A 14,434-nucleotide genomic window follows, 5' to 3' on the forward strand; every position below is an offset into this window, starting at 1 on the left:
CAACCCTTGATACTGTTTGCCTCCCCACTAATTTGCCCCTTTCAGCCCAGTCAGCAATGGACTATCGTTTAAAGTGTAGAAGTCTTCGATGTCTTTTGTTCCCCTACATTCTTTCGAAATAGTGCTGTATTGTGGAATTACCATACATGGATTTTCCATAATTTCAATTTCCAATTATTTTGCTGTTATAAAAATACAATTGGTTTTTATCACTAACTTCACATCTGTGTCTTTGTCAATTTACTTATGATTCCTAGCATCCTTTTAGGCTCTTGGAAGTTCTCTGCTTATAAGCGGCCATTTCGTTTCCTCCATTTGGAGCTTGATTAATGCATCCTTCCAGTGGAGGGCATGCCCACTACAGGATTGCCTTGGGATTTTTGCTTGTCTTAAATCATAGAGTAAAAACTCACTATTTCATCATTACCTATTCTGCTACCCCCATGTTTTTTATAGATACCCAGTTTCAGGTTAAGGAAGTTCCTCTCAATTCCTGGTTTGCTGTTAGTTGTTATTATAAATAAATGTTAAAATCCATCAAATGCTTTTTTGATGTTTATTGACTTGATTATGTAGTGGTTATGTAAAATTTCACAATGCTTAAGTGCTCTGCTACTGCTACTGCTCTGCTACTGTGATGAATTGAATTGTGCCCCCCAAACTATTTGCCAACTTGGCTAGGTCCTGACTCTCAGTGTTATTAAATTACTCTCCACTTTGTATTCTGTTATTTATCTGGTTATCTGTTATTTAATTACTTTATATGTTGAAAAAGAGACCTGTTGGTATAGAGAGCTGCTTACCACAAGGTCAGTAGTTCAAACCCAGCAGGCACTCCAGAAAGATAAGGCTTTCTGATCTTGTAAAGTTTCACTGCCTTGGAAACCCACAGGTGCAATTCCACTCTGTCTGTAGTGTCACTAGAGTGTACTATGGGTCACAACAGGGTTACCGATTCAGAAGGAACCCAATGGCAGTGAGTTTGAGTTTGATGTGTTGAGAATTCTAACCTCTATAAAAAAGCAGAATTATAGGCAGTTATGTTAATTAGGAATGATATAATCTGTAGGCATGTGGTGGTGTCACATATTTTTTAATATGACTCTTCTACCCAAATTTTTGTCACTTCCACTAATTTATTCAACTCTGCAAACAGGTTGTGCGTGATAATAGAGTACAGTTTCATATGTACTCCCTTATGTGTAAGGAGGTGCCATCTTTGAAGCAGCAGTAGAGAAGAGAGAATCCCCACGGACCTTGGAAGGGCATGCTCACGCTCTCTGTATGGAGTGGTAGAGGTAGGTCAACCACACCAGCTACATCACAGACCGTGGTGGGACTCTCAGAGAAGCAGTGTCCAGACTGGGCCACTTCTCTGCCTGGAGACCTTGCGATTATGGGACAAAGTGTTAGGCGGGCAAAGAACAAGGGGCCAGGTGGCTGAGGGCTATGAATTTAAGAGATTTTGACTACGGCACGGCTGAGAGACTGAGAGCTGGAGAGACCTGGCTGCTGGCTGAGGAGACCAGTAACCATATCTTACTGTTTGCTGATCCTGACTTGTGGTCAGCGCCTGACTTCCCTAATAACACCCCCTTAATTGTGAGTACTGCCTATGAGTTCTGGGTGGCCACTGCAGTGGAGTCTTGAACCCAGCATAGATGTAGAGTGTTGGGGGAGGAACAATTGGTGTCTGAATAGGGGGACCAAGTCTGGTGGCAATAGGGAAGCCACAGGAGGTCACATATAGCCTAATTTATTGAAAGGACTAGGCTGTAGCTTTCATCAGCCTAGGTAAATGAGATAAAACAAGGGAGCAGGGATTATAGGGACTTCCTGCTGCCAACAACGAAGAGCTGGCAGTATGCTTTGTACCTGGGTTCTCTGAACTGAGAATATCCTAGTTGTGGGGGAAACTGATGCCAAGTCAAAGGTAGATCTCCCCATCATGTTTGAATGTTCATAGCAGACACTGTCGTTCCACCAGGGGGAGCAAAGGGGTAATGCTAGAGTGTTCCTAGAACAGTCTGCCCTCCAGAGGGAGCTAAGAGAACGCTCACACTCTGAATTTGGACACCCAGCCTCCTAAAATGTGAGGAGGTGATTTCTGGTTATGAGGCCGTATCTTTGTAGTGGCTCTGCTGTAGCAGCACTGGGTCACTGACACAGCACCTGTGCACAGGTCAACAGCTCTGTGTGAGACAAGACTCCGTGGCGACGTGCACCTGCAAGGATTCCAGTCAACCATCTCACTGCCCTCGGGGCAACCCGACTCCTACAACCTGACAGGGCAGAGTAGAGCCACCCCTGCAGATTTCTGAGACCAAACCTTTATGGGAGTAGAAAGCCTCATTTTCCCCCAAAGAGCAATGGTGGATTCCAATTGCTGACCCTGAGTTTAGCAGCCTAGCTTATGTACTCCACGAACCCTCCCATACTCCTGTCCTGTAAGGATGATAGCTTAGCAAATCCCAAGGGGTAGCTGAGTCAGAATCAATTTGATGGCATATGGTAAGAACATGTAAAATATATATTTTAATCTCTTAATATAGTGAATTACACATATACATGTGAGGCTAGCCTTGAGTTCCTGGTGTTAGCTAGAAAGAACTGGGCCAAGGGGAAGGAAAAATAAAAACCAAAAAGAGAAGTAGAGGCACGTTTCCCCCATGCTTCCCAAGACAAAAGATGATGAAGGGCATTTCCTTACGCATGGAGGTTAGAGTGAAACAGTCCGGGCAGTGAAAGTGTACTGCCCTGTAGTGACTACAGGTAACCTCTACCTTGAGGCCTGTGTCAGGGGCACAGCTGAACTCTGGGGGGCGGGGAGTGGGGGATGCATGTACCTGGCAAGGGAAGGTCTACAGCTCGCAGAATAAAAACCTACCTCTGCTTTCTATTATGTGCCTGGAGAGCTGGGGCCTTTTGGTGCTCCAGCCAAAGTCTGTTTCTCAATAAAGTCACTCCGTCTTTTCAAACCTTTTCTCTGACTCTGGTCTAAATGCTGGCCCGTGCCTTATATCTTTCTTGCAAGGGGAAGTGTAGCCAGGAACAAGGGTCTGGGATTGCCTGTTACTGCTTCCAGCCAAAGACAGTTCCCAGAATGAGTCAAGAAGCTCTAATTTTATCCTGCAAGCATGAGAGAAAAGGAAACAGGGCGGGGGGTTGCTATCTCTAAACTGCTTTGAAAACCCAGGGAAGTCAGGCAAGTTACAGAGCCCAAACTACGTGGCAAAAAGCAGGTATTGCAATGATCACAGGAAACAATTCCCAAGGCCAAACCACCGTTCCCGCAGCCCTAGGCTCCACTGCTTACCTCAGTGGGAGGATGCTTTCTGGCTGGCTACCTGTCTTCATGGCCTTGCTCATTCCTGAGTTAGAAGACCATCCCTACTGGTTAAAGTTAAAGGGAATTTTTACTGCAAGGGAGGAGGCTATAGCATTTCGGAGTTTTAACAAATACAATATTAAATTATGTTATATTTCTGGCATTTTGATTCACAGCAAGCTAAGTCTTTCATCTCCCTCTATCAGGACAAGAAACAAGCGTGGGGAGCTTAAGATCTGGAGCCTCCTACTGGTAACACTAGGATTCCCTGTGGATCAAAATAGAATGTTCTTTTCTGGTGGTAAGAACTGTGAAAACCAAATCCAGTGTAAAGCAGAAACCTGTCAGCGAAGGAAACCGCAGGTATTTCCCACTAGCAGAGAGCAGAGTAAGGGAGATAAGACTGACTGGGTCAAAGGCAGAGACCCACTAATAGAGAGCAGGGGAAGGGAGATGCTACCTGATAGTTCACAGGCCCATACAAACAAGACAGCCAGGAGCTCTGGCTCTCCAAAATTTTACTGAATATTGCTGAATTTTGTTAATAATAGGTCAAAGTGGTTTTTCCACCTGTGACTGTGTTAACTAGGGATATTTTTCTGTGACTATTTTAACTAGGGATATTTTTATGTACTTTAATTTTGGGGGGTCTACTAATGATATAGTGATTTTAACCTCATGAAACAAATTGTCATGTTACTGTGCAGCCTGTGAACTGCTCTCAGGATGAACCCCTACAAACAGGATATTCACTCAACGCTCTTCCTCCCAGGGTTGACCTTCTTCTAGTTTCTATCATGCATGTTCACTCCCAAGGGCCTTCATACATTGAATTATGAGCCCTGCTTAGTGAGTCAAGTAGTTAGGCCGAGTCTAAAACTAAGTTCTCCAAAATACAGAAGCCCCGAGAGGGAGGTTTTTCCTTTAGTCATCTGCTGGTCACCTGGGAGAATTTCAAGAGTTGTCACCAATCCGGGACTGTGCCATCTCCCTAGATGCCAAAGCATGGTCTGGCAGGGGTAGTATTGAAACAAGGGACTGTCAGGAATGAGCAGAGTGCTTGAGGTCTTAAGTACCTCTGATACCTATTTTCTGTTTTGATCTTCTGATCAGAAAATGAGTCAGTCAACAAATAGTTGATACAAATTTGAATCAAGTTGTTGTTGTTTTAAGGACTTACATTAACTGATGCACCCTGTTGTCCCATCCAGCCGACATTTGGTGGGAAAGACCAGGATGCTCTCTGTCTGAAGGGAGATGGTGACTGGGAAATGCACTAGGCAGCTGACTGCAAGATTGGCAGGTCGAACTCCTGAGCCACTCTGGTAAACCTGAGCCAGGCTTTCTGCCAACAATTCTGTTCTGTCTCTCAGGGTCACTATGAGCCTGGATGCCTGCTGATGCTGTGGACTGGACAAAGCTGCTTGCCCAAGGTTGGCTGCTAAAACCCAGGAAGATGAGGCTGTCTGCTCCTGTCAATGCTCATCGTCTCAGAAAACTGTACAGGGATGCTGGATGCTGAAATCTACTTGATAGCAGCGGGTTTGGTTATTTTTTATGAGGACTGTTCTTATCAAAGGCCAGTTTACACAGATTGTCAGGTCCTCAGGAAATAAACTTCACCATCAACCAGGCTTTGTGCTTCCGGTCAGTAGAATAGGCTGTGTAACATGGAAGCACTGTTTTTCGCCTGAGTCACCAGGGCAAACAGGCCTGGCATATTTAGACATTCTTAGGAACTTGCCAGATCAGAGTGCGTTTTGAGGGGGCTTCCTACAGTTGATGGGAAAAGGGAATGAAAAGATAATGGAATGTTCATCAACTTTCCGAATGCCCCTCATAATTATTTCTTTACTGTCTCTGCATTCGTCTGTGGCGCAAACTCCCCTCAAGACTGTCCCCCACAGAAAAATAATTAGCCCAGGTACTGCCTGCAAATGCTCTTGACCTCAGTGCACGTCGCTTTTCCTGATCATAATGCCAGCATGTGGGGGTGCCCCGTTGCCAGGGCAGTGGGATAGATCCTTGGCATTAGCCCAGCTTGGCCAGACTCCCAGAGTGCTCCTTGCATTCCTGTGGACTCAAGAATGCAGACATGCTTTGGTTCACTCTCCTTTCTCTCCTTTTCTCCCTCTGTCTTCCTACCTTCTCATTAATAATTAACTTAGTATTAACTTGATTTTCATATGAATTAATTAACATCATTTTACTTCAAAGTAAAATGGGTAAGCTTTTATTTTAGGTAATAGTGCTTCCTCCCTTTGTGTCACTACTGTTTGTTCAATATTAATGATTTAGACATCATCCACAGGTGATATGATAATGAAATAGAAATCGCTTTATAAATCATGTAAAGCAGTCATTCATTAGGCTCACCACACATCTTTATAATTCCCTCAAAACTTCCCTCTCAAAATTTTCTGTCAGTTATGTTCCTATTAAAAGTGTCAATACACCAGAATTTTAAAAGTATGTACTGAGTATTTGAAAACACTTCCTGTAAAACTCAAAAAGACAACGTGGATCATCTACGCTAAATATGAAATTGAACTGATCTCTATGTTTTATTTTGACTCTGATGTTTCTTTCATACCATCATTTATCTTGTTTGTTTATAAAAGCAAGGAACAAAGTAACCAATACTAGGTCAATGTAAAAGTACTAATGATTAACAGGAAGTTAAGTAAACTGCCAAATTATTTTCTTCCTCACTGCCAGCTCCAGTATGAGCCATTAAAAGCCAGTCATTTAAAGCAGCAATTTCAGAATAATATTCAAGAGGCCATACATGGCTGTACATTTGTTAACGTGTGTGAACTTGTATGTCACTACAGACTCCAAATTCACTTCAATTTTATTTTTCCTCCTCTTTCATCACCCAGACCATTATTTAAATCTGAGAGGTAAGGAATCTGGCTTTTTTTTTTTGGTTTATTTGTTTTCGTGAAGCAGTTTTCATTTTTTCCTGTTAAATCCTTCATTTTTTTTGTGCCCATGCCCCTCTCCCTATTGCCACCCACGCCCCTGTCCCTGACCTCTTCATCGTCCTCAAGGTCTTGTCTATTGGTGTATAAAACACATGTCTTCTTCTTTATTTTTCCTTATGTCCATGGTGATACTTAATATTTATCTTTGTAAGATTAAGTGAGTTTTCTAAGCATAATCGTCTCTAGTTTTGTCCATCTTGTGGTGTTTAAGAGCCCTGTCATTGTTCTCACTGGTGTATAAAATCCATAGTATGCGTGTAACAGAGCGTTGGATGCCTCCCTCTGTAGGCGGGGGTCTGGTTGTTTCCAGGTGTTTTCTATTGTGGAAATTGTTGCAATAAGCATAGGTGTACAGGCTACCTTCTTAATTTCTTTTGAGTAGTTACCTATTGGAGAAATTGATGGACCATCAAGTACGTGGATTTACATTTATTTAAGGAACTGTTATACTGATTTCCATAATGGTTGTACAATTCTACATCCTCTCTGGCATTTGTTATTTTCTGTTTTACTGAATTTTGCCAAAAGTGTCAGTGTGAGGTGATAGTGCATTCTTGGTTTAATTTGTATTTCTCTTATTGATAATGATTTCAAACATTTCTTTTTATGTTTGCTGGAAAATTATCTTCTTTGGTAAGTTGTCCATTCGTGTCTTGTGGATTTTTTTTTGACTGGATTATTTCTAATTTTCTTGGTAAGGTGCTGTTGTTTTCTATAGATTTTAGAGGTTAGCTCTTTATCTGATGTGTTATTACTGAATACATTTTCCCAGTCTGTGGGTTCTCAACTTTTTTGGTGAAATCTTTTGTTGTACATAAGTGTTTAGTAGATTACAGTTCTTTATTTTGTCTTCTGTAGAGTGGGAATTTTTCATTATGTTTATGCTTTGTATTGGGGTCCTTAGGTTTGTTCCTATTTTTTATTGATGTTCTTAATAACTGAGTGGTTTATAATTGGGTATTTCATTCATCTCGAGTTTGCTTTTGTACATGTTGTTTTATTCTTTTGCAGGTCAAGATTCAGTTTTCCAGCACAATTTGCTGAAAAGGCTAGCTCTTGTCCATTTAATGTGTTTTATTTCTTTACCTAATATTAGGTTCCTATAGGTACTTGGTATATTTATGGGCTTTCAATTTTAATCCATTGGTTTTCATATCTATCACTGTACATGTATCAGCCTCTTTTGATCATCATAGCAATATAGTATGTTTTAAGGTCATGAGTAAGTGGCCTCCTGCTTCATTTTTATTTTTAATAGTATTTTACTGATCCTGTTTCTTTTCTTTCTATGCAAAGTTCATCAGAGGTGAAAATGAAGGCGCAGAACAGAGATAGGATTCAGTCAGAGTTGAGAAGTTAAGATAGGCTTTATTGAGGCAGAGGAAAAACTCCCCAGGCGGATTCCACAACCTAACGAGCTTGGTTAAGGAAGTCTTGCCTGGCAGTAAAGTGGTTGGTATATATATACAATGTATATGTATATGTATATGTATATGTATATGTATATGTATATATATGTGGTTTGAGCTAAGGACGTTATGTACTGAGAAGGGGAAGGGAGGTTTTAGTGCTGTATCTGTAAGATTTGAGCCAGGTTGGGGCCTGTGAGTAAATCATCTTGTTCTTGTTTCATGCTTCAGTCAGGAATGCTGAGGGACAGGGCTGGGTGAGCCCTGCCCGGTGAGATACACTCTTTGGAATGCTGGAAGCAGGGGCCGGACAGTCTAGCAGGTCATCCAGCTTTCTGAGAGGCTAGGGGAAGGGACTGCTTGGTCCGGACCCCACCCGAACAGTTGGTAATTGGTTTTTCCATTTCTTTGAAAAAATGTGGTGGATTTTGGATTGGAATTGCATTGAATTTGTAAAGTGTTTTCTGTGATATTGGCATTTTAACAATGTTTAGTCTACCGATCCAGGAATATGGTAACTTGTTCCATTTGTATAAGCTCCTTTTGTTTTCTTGAAGGAGTATTTTGTAGTTTTCTTTGTATAGGTATTTTGTTTCTCTAGTAAGATTTATTCTTAAATGTTTTATCTTCTGTGCAGTTGTTGCAAACAATATTGTTGTTTTAATATCTTTTTCTGTATCATCATCCTTGTTGTTGTTAGGTGCCATCGAGCCAGCTCCGACCCATAGCGACCCTATGCTCGACAGAACAAAACACTGCATGGTTCTCAAGGTACTCAAAATTGTTTTTATGTCTGAGCCCCTCGAGGCAGTCACTATGTAAATCCATCCTGTTGAGGACCATCCTCTTTTTTGCTGCCCCTCCATTATACCAAACATGATGTCCTTCTCTAGGGACTGGTCTCTCCTGACAACATGTCCAAAGTACGTAAGATGAAGTCTTGTCATTGTTGCTGCTAAGGAGCACTCTGGCCTTACTTCATTCAATACAGACGAGTTTGTCCTTTTAGCAGTGCATGGTATTTTCTTCTTCTTTTTAAAAATCATTTTATTGGGGGCTTGTACAATTCTTATCACAATCCATATATCCATCCATTGTGTCAAGCACATATGTACATTTGTTGCCATCATCATTCTCAAAACATTTGCCTTCTACTTGAGCCCTTAATATCGGCTGCTCATTTCCCCCTCCCTCCCCACTCCCTCCTCCCTCATGAGCCCTTCATAATTCATAAATTATTATTATTTTGTCATATGTTACACTGTCTGACATCTCCCCCTACCCTCTTCTCTGCTGACCATCCCCCAGGGAGGAGGCTATAGGCAGATTCTTGTAATCAGTTCCCCCTTTCCACCTCATATTCCCTCCACCCTCCAGGCATCGCCATTCTCACCACTGGTCCTGAAAGAGTCATCTGTCCTGGATTCCCTGTGTTTCCTGTTGCTATCTGTACCAATGTACATCCTCTTGTCTAGCCAGATTTGTAAGGTAGAATTGGGATCATGATAGTGGAGGGGGTGTGGGGAGGAAGCGTTTAAGAACTAGAGGAAAGTTATATGTTTCATCATTGCTGCCCTGCACCCTGACTGGCTCATTTCTTCCCCAAAACCCTTCTGTAAGGGGGTGTCCAGTTGGCTACCAATGGACTTTGAGTCTCCACTCTGCCCTCACCCACATTTACAATGATATGATTTTTAATATTCTTCTCCAATACCACAATCCAAATGCATCTATTCTTGGAAACTGCCATGGTTTGGGTTAGGCACCTTAGTCTTGTATAGCAAATTTATCTAAGGCAATGAGCCTTTCGATCTTTTGTCTGGTGCTACTATGAGCACTGATTGTGGATCCTAGTAAGACAAACTCTATTTCAACCTTTTCTCCATTTATCATGATGCTATCTATTGATCCAGTTGTAAGGATTTTGGTCTTTCTTACATTGAGTTATAATCCATACTGAAGGCTACAATCCTTGATTTTCATCAAGTGCTTCAATTCCTCCTCAGACTCAGAAAGCAAGGTTGTATCATCTACATATTACACACTGTTGATAAGCCTTCCTCCATTCCTGATGCCGAACTCTTCTTCATATAATCCAGCTTTACTGGTGATTTGCTCAGTTTATAGATAGAACAAATATGATGAGAAGATAGAACCCTAACACACAACTTTCCTGATGTTAAACCATGAAGTTTTCTCTTGTTCTGCTTGCACAACTACCTCTTGATTCACGGACAAGTTCTGAATGAGCGCCTCGAGGTGCCCCAGAATTCTCACGCTTCTCAAGGTTATTCACAGGCTATTGCGTGCACAGCAGCAGCCTTTGCATAGTCAATGCCACAGAAGCAAACATTTTCTGGTGTTCTCTTCTCTCAGCCCAAATCCATCTGACATCAGCAATGACATCCCGTATTCCACAACTTCTTCTGAATCCCGTGTGACCTCTGGCAGTTTTCTGTCATTGTACTGCTGCAACTGTTGCTGGATGATCTTAAGCAACATTTTGCTTATGTGCACTATTAATGATATCATTCTATAGTGTGAATATTCTGTTGGGTCATCTTTCTTTGGGATGGGCACAAATATGGATCTCTTCTTGTCAGGTGGCAGGCCAGCTGCCTTCCAAGTTTCCTGGCATAGAGAAATGAGTGTTTCTAATGCTTCTTCAGCTTTGTGAAACATTTCAATGGGCATTCCACCAATTTTCAGATCCTGTTTTTTTTGGCTGTTTGAACTTCTTCTTTCAGCCCATTGGTTCATATGTTACCACCACTTGTCAGTTTGTCATTTTGTAGTGGCTTGTGTGATGCTGTGATGCTTAAAGCTATGTCACTGGTAGTTCAAACACCAGCAGGGTCACCCAAAGTGAACAGGTTTTTTCGTCATCATCCGTAATACACAATAAAAATCCAATTGATTTCTGTGTGTTGGTCTTATAGCCAACTATGCTGCAACTAGTTTGAACAGTTGTTCAATTGAATCTTTGGGGTTTTCAGTCTATAGGATTATATCATCCACAAATAAAGATATTTTTATTTCTTCCCTGTCTATTTGGATACATTTAATTTCTTTTTGATGTTTTACGACTCTTGCTAAAACTTTGAGAACTTAATATTAAATAACAGTTGTGATAAAAAGGCAATCAGTTTGAAGAGGAAATAATTTCAACTTCTCTCTCTTTAGTGACATACAAGCTATTAATTTCACATATATTGTTTTAATTGAGAAATTTCTCTTTTATTCCTAGGTTGTTGATTGTTTTTATCAGGAATGGATGCTGAGTTTTATCAAAAGCATTTTCCACATCAACCAATATTGTAATATGGGCCTTATCTATTTTGTTTATGTGATGAATTACATTGAATGTTTTTTCTAATATTAAATCATCTTTGCATATTCAGTATGACTCCCAGTCGATTGTGATGTATTATTTCTGATGCTCAGTTTAATTCTGTTGGCTAATATTTTACTGAAGATCTCGCATCTACAGTCACTAGCAATATTGGTCTGTGATTCTAAGTCCTGGTGACGCCTCTGCCTGTGTGTGGTACCAGAGCAATCGTTGTTTCACAAAATGAGTTTGATATAATAGGGCCAATTTTTATATTATGAAATAGTTTTTTACAAAATTTATATTAAGTCTTCTCTAAATGTCTGATGGAATTCTTCAGTGAGAACATCTGGACTTGGACTTTTTGATGTTGGGAGTTTGTATGACTAAATCTATTTCTTCTCATGTTATGGGCTTGTTGAGATTATCTGTATGATTCTGTGGTATCTTAGATACATAATACATTCTTAGAAATTTATCCATTTCTCCTATTTTTTTAATTTGTTGGAATAAAATTTTTCAGAGTACTCTGTAATTATGTCTTCTGTCTCATTTGGTTCTGTTGTAATATCATCCAGGGGGAAAATATATGCTCTGATATTGGGACAATGAGCTATTTATATAAAATGAAATTGCATATATTCCTCATGCCATATCCTGGTAGATTAATAAACTATAAATATTCAACCTTCAAGACAAAGCAAACACTTGAAAAAACACACACTATGAAAATAATCAAATATATTTAAAAGTTACACACAAAAAGATTACCACAAAATTAAGATAAAATCCACATCCCCACCAAAATAAATTTTCAATGTATATAATGGAGAAATTATTTAATAACCAAAAATAAAAGAATCTCCTCAAATCAGTAAAATATGAATATGCAAACCAATTTAAAATTTGCTGAAATGTATGAAAAAAATTATCCAGATTAGAGGACACATGAACTGTCAACAAGCAAATGAATTCATATTCAATATGCGACTAAATCTCAACAATGCAAATTGACACAGTGAGATTCCTGATGAGGAATCATAATTGGAAACCATGGCAGTACCAGGCTTTGGTGGTAAATGAAGCCAGACCACACACTGCTGTGGAAAGCATCCATTGGTACTACTGTTGAGAACAAATGCATGATTTCATAGAGATGAAGAGGGTCATACCGATGAACCAAGAAATCCACTTGTGGGAACAGCTCTAGTTAACGTCTTCCATATGTGGGTACTCTTTGCTACAATACTGCTTATGGCAGCAGTTCTTGACCTGTGGGTTGTGACCCCTTTGGGGGTTGAACGACCCTTTCACAGGGGTTGCCCGAATTATAACAGTAGCAAAATTGCAGTTATGTCATAGCAATGGAAATAATTTTATGGTTGGGGGGGGGGTTCACCACAACATGAGGAACTGTATGAAAGGGTTGCGGCATGAGGAAGGTTGAGAAACACTGCTTTATGGAAAACACTGGCAGCAGCAGAAATCCCCCCAGTTTACTGCAGAGCTTTACAAATGGATAAACTAGAACTGTAAATATTAGCACCAAGAAGTTGTGTTAGTCTGGGTACTTTACAGAAACAAATCCACAGAAACACATGTATAAGAAAGTTTTATATGAAGGTTAAGTGTGCATCAAGAAAACATCCCCACCCAATGGTGCCTAAGCCCATAAGTCTAACATTAACCCGTTAACTCATATGTCCAACACCAATCCACAAAGTCCTCCTCCATCTCACAAAACACATGCAATGATGCTGACTGCAGGAGGAAAGCCCAGTGAGTGAGTGTGTAAACATCTCAGCTCTTGCAGGGGTCTCCACACAGGTACTCCAGCACCCAGGGTTCCATTGGGGTAGGTCCATGTGGCTTCTCCTCAGGGATGTCTTACAGGAAGTGAGCCTTGCCAGCTGAAGCAGGGAACTGGCTAAGACAGCTGCACCCTGGTCTGACCATCAGAAAGCAAGAGATACCAGAACTAGAAAGGTGAGGCTCACTGAGCCATTTATCCCTCTGCCCTTCAATTAACCCCACATGTGTTTATCAGCCAGGTTGGCACAATAAACTAACTACCTCAAAGTTCTAAACAATATTGAGTGGAACAAAGCTAGTTGCTGAAGGATGTGTGGCATGTTGACATGTTATTAAAATACATGAAAAGTAATACTATAAGTATAATTCTATATTGTCAAACTTCCCTAGGATTTTAAGAATATCAGACTCAAGTGATGAGTCTCAATTTAAAACCCAAATTGACGATGTACCCTAGTTTATATACACTTTCAGGTTTGAAGAAATCCATCAGGTAAATATTCTACTACTAAGGGTAGTCTAAATCCAACAGCAGCTCCCCAGAAGAAAGAGGAAATTGTCTCTGAACCACCATGCAGGGTGATCTGCATTCGAATCAGCTGGATGCCAGTGAGCATAATGCACATAATTCAGGGGAACATCTCTCATTTTTGCATAGATTATACACTATCTGATGATTCATTGCTACACATTAAACTTTTAACCTAATGTTCTCTAATTACCTTCAAAAAACATTTTTGAAGGACCTTGTGGAAGTTATTTGGTGTCAGGGAAATTCAGTGTTTGTAAGAATGATTAACTACCCAAGTGTACCTTTCTAGTTCATATTGGTTCTTTACCTCAAGGTAAACGCGGAATTTAGGAAAACAAACTTTATGCAGTTCTTTCTACTCTTACTTCACCCATGCAGACCAATAGCTATGGGAGATTCTTAAAACAACAACAACAACAAAAAAAAAAACCCACAGTTGATATCAAATTGATTCTGACTTCTGTGATCCTGTGTGTGTCAGAGAACTGTGCTCCCTTTGTTGTGTGTTTTCTTTCTTTCTTTCTTTCTTTCTTTCTTTCTTTCTTTCTTTCTTCCTTCCTTCCTTCCTTTCTTCTTCTTCTTCTTCTTCTTCCCCTTCCCCCTCCCCCTGCCCCTTCCCCTTCCTCTCCTCCTCCTCCTCCTCCTTCTTCTCCTTCTCCTTCTCCTTCTATTTGGAAAGCAAAGTGAGTGCCAGGCTTCTCTTCTAAAGTGCCTCTAGAGTGGGTTCTCATCACCAACTGTTTGATTAGTATTCATATAATACTTAACCATCTGTGTTGAACGTCATAGATTCTTGGGCATAATTAGCATTCAGAGCCAAAGAACAGGAAATAATTTTAGAAAAGTTATCTTGAATATTTCACTCATGAAAGATCCAGGTTATACAATTTGTTAAAAATGACAATAATTATTTACCAATTGGAGGGGTGCACTTGCTGGCTTTGAAGATGAAGGACATGGGTGAGAAATCAAGCATTAGACATGGCCTCTCAAAGATAGAAAAGTCAAGGAAACGAATTCTCTCCCAGAGCTCCC

At 40.5% G+C, this 14,434-nt stretch overlaps 1 long non-coding RNA gene across 1 annotated transcript; it reads left to right on the top strand.

Moving 5' to 3' along the window:
• The first annotated feature begins 8,031 nt into the window (after window positions 1–8,031).
• Window positions 8,032–11,478, top strand: LOC142454175 (uncharacterized). The gene is made up of 3 exons (XR_012785688.1): window positions 8,032–8,111; window positions 8,425–8,495; window positions 10,972–11,478. It is a non-coding gene; the product is annotated as an uncharacterized LOC142454175 (long non-coding RNA).
• The last annotated feature ends 2,956 nt before the right edge of the window (window positions 11,479–14,434 follow it).

Source organism: Tenrec ecaudatus, chromosome 8 (assembly GCF_050624435.1).
Source record: "Tenrec ecaudatus isolate mTenEca1 chromosome 8, mTenEca1.hap1, whole genome shotgun sequence".
Lineage (NCBI taxonomy): Eukaryota > Metazoa > Chordata > Mammalia > Afrosoricida > Tenrecidae > Tenrec > Tenrec ecaudatus.